This window comes from Anguilla anguilla, chromosome 7 (genome assembly GCF_013347855.1).
Source record: "Anguilla anguilla isolate fAngAng1 chromosome 7, fAngAng1.pri, whole genome shotgun sequence".
NCBI lineage: Eukaryota > Metazoa > Chordata > Actinopteri > Anguilliformes > Anguillidae > Anguilla > Anguilla anguilla.
The window spans coordinates 38766595-38769915 of NC_049207.1; positions in this window are offsets into that span (position 1 = coordinate 38766595).

Consider the following 3321-nt stretch of genomic DNA (forward strand, 5'->3'; position numbering starts at 1 on the left):
GTATTGTGTTGGCTGTCATTTTTTACATTAATTTTTTTATTGATAAAATGTTGATGGCTTTAAGGGTCAATGGTTTAACAACTGTTGCCTACTGTAATTTCCTTTTGTAAGTAAGTTTAGCAGCCAGTTTGTGCAAACTATTTCAAGTCATGACTTTGGATTTAAATATGTACGGCAAGCATTTACATTCAGGTTTTAAGATTACATTTTGACCTATTTTCAGGGATGATACCAACTGACATGGAAAAGCATACCCAGGTTTTTAAGTGCATCATATATTTAAGACTAAACTTTCAGCCTAGTTATGGGGTCCTTCCCTGGGGTCTGTATTATGTCATTTCCTGTCACATGATTATCATCTTGTAATATAGTCCAAAATGGTGGTGTTGTTTTTTTTTTTTTTTAGGGTGGAAACATACTTTGATTTTCTGGCGCTACGTGTATGTGAAGTAGTTGCATCCTGGGTGACATTGTTCACATACTTGTCTGCTTGCTTTTTTTCTGACTGGAAGTTTAAAGGGTATATCCACTAGGGGGCAGATCAGGGCTTCTCTTCAGATGATTCCACCAACCTTCCTTTGCGCTTAATCGCAAAGTCATACACAATGATGTCGGATGGACAAAGAAGGGACAACACATACTCTTTTATTCCTCTTTTTAAGATAGGGAGTGTTAATAATAATGGAAGTTGATAATAATAATGAGTTGTGACTATTTGTACTTGGTACTTTTCAGAATATGAGGAATGTAAAGATAAAATGCTTTAGAGCAAAATGAATTATACAATGCTAACTATATTTAGCTCTTTCTTGCTCAGTCATTTTGGAGGTTGTTTGCACTTACTGGTGTTAAGGGGGGCCCTCAACGAGACATGGAGTTGCACATGTTCGCTCTTGTATCTTTGGTTTCACCAAATGATGTTGTTGAAATAAAAAAAATGCAGACAAAAGTGTTTCAAGCAGCAACAACAACAACAACAAATTCCTAAATGCAATTTCTTATACTTTTGCAGTGTTGAGCCCTATACCCTTACACATACATGCCAGAAGTAATAATTTCTAGCTTTTTTTAAATGACATTTAAGATTTCAATAGCGTTTTTGTTTGGATTCATGAGCAGAGTTATACTGCATGACATTTTTGCACTTTAAAATGGTAGAAGTATAGAAGTCCCTGAATTTATGAACAGCATATATAAACATGTTTGATTCCATAAACACCTTTATGATTCAATATAGGAGGATGAATTCAGTCAGATAACATTATCTGCATTCATTTGGAAAATCTTGTATTTGGACACAAGGAAATAAAGTATGCATTGCTGTTTCTGCAGCTTGCACAATGTTTAGGTTTTTTTTTTTTTTTTTTTTGTATTGACCACATATTGTACTAATTTCTTTTAGGATAAGATTGTTTCTGATACATATCCTAAGTGGTAAAAAGCTAGTAAAGGCATTCTGATGAATCCATGCCTTCTGACACCGTAGCTTACAATGAAATAACTTAGGCACTCAGTGTTGTGGGAGCAGGTAATTGAAAACCTCATTCTGAAAAGCAATAATGTGTCATGTATCAAAAATAATGTGTTTAGTGATGGTGTTGTTTCAGGAAGTTATGGATCTCTGTGCTTCTGCCAGTATTTAGGATTCACTGCCTTCCTTACCTACTCCTGCTTGTGAATCCCTCTGCAGATTCTGCTGTCAGTCCTAAGAGAAAGTCTTTTCCTGCATCATGCCCCCCCCGTCTCAAAGTTTGGAGTACATGCAGTGCCCATGTAAAAGTATCACAAGTTGTGGGTCACTGCTTTATGCATGTAAAGTTATAAAGTGCCCTCCAAAAGTATGGGAAGAGTACAGTAAAATGTATCATTTTTTCTATATAACTAAGGAATTTGGTTTTGAGATCAGAAGATGAAAACAGACAACCAGCTTTTATTTCATGGTATTTCCGTTCATATATATTTTACAGAAACAGCTGTTGACAGTTTTTTTTCTTTCAACTTTGTAAAAGTAAGTTAAGGGATGACTAACACTGTCGCTTGCGTTTCCTTTTGCATGAGCAGTGAGTGTCTACTTTGGTTCCGTAGTTCTTTTTACCGTTCCAATACTTCTGGAGGGCACTGTGCAGACTTTACTGTACATACATTTTGACTCGAAACACAGCCTTTTGATGACATTGCAGAACTGCATCTACCAGTTCATGTCCAACTGGCACTCGAGCGCTGGTCCTCTCCTCACTTTGTGTTCCTTTGGTTTTCTACTTGGTCAAGTTTGGACATTGATCTGTCTTTCTCCTCATCAGATTTCTTACTCTTGCCCTCCCCATATTGTGTTGTCCACAATGACCAAACAGGTGACTCAGTCACAGTTAAAAAGACATGCAGAGAAGGATGGGTGGATTTGAAGCCTATGGTTTACATGAGAGGATAAATACCTGAAAAAGTCTAATCTTACCAATTAGTTTCACTCAGATTAGTTCAATTTAAACACTTTAAAGTAACTTAAAAAACAAAATCAGCTGCAAGCAGTGATGCTTGAGGCTAAACCTCATCTTGTGATAACCGACATGTCTGTGCAACACAACTGCATTTCTTGGCTGTAAATTATATTTTAATGAAATTTTGATTGTTTAATTTTGTATATAATTATTATATTTATGGACAAGTTATAGGTGCAAATTAAGAATTTCTCCAGTAGTTTCTTTTGTTTTTAGGAGTTGGTACATGTAAGGTCAACATTCCTGATGCTGTAATAATCAACCGTAGATTGCCCTCTCCTGGTTTAAACAAATGCAGGACCAAACCTCATAAAAAGAAGGACAATGAAGGATTAAGAATACTGTAAATGTTAATGAAGAAATAATGAAAAATAAATCCTTGTTACTAAACAATAATTAACTTTTTAAATTTTATCAATGCAAATCAAAGACAGATTTTATTACTTGGATAACTGTACTGTCTCCAGTTTATTTGCATTAGCCATCTTTTAATGTTATTCATTTTCTTGCAGAATTTGAAACCCAGTGCATTTCACTGACTGTTGAACGAATTAATTATGTCTAATTTAAAGTAGAATGGCAAAATCAGACACGCTTGCAGGATTCATAATTTGTGTCCATTGTATCCATAAACTTGTATTTAGCTGCAATCTGCTCGTGTGGCTCTTACTTCAGAAACATACAATAATGATGCTAGATGCTAATATATTGATTTTTGTTAAATACTCGGTGAGGAACGACGAAATGCAATTGCTACTTTCAGTATTGTAGCCGCCAGAGGACAGCAAACACGAAAGGCTGCAACCTTACGTCACAGGGAATTTCC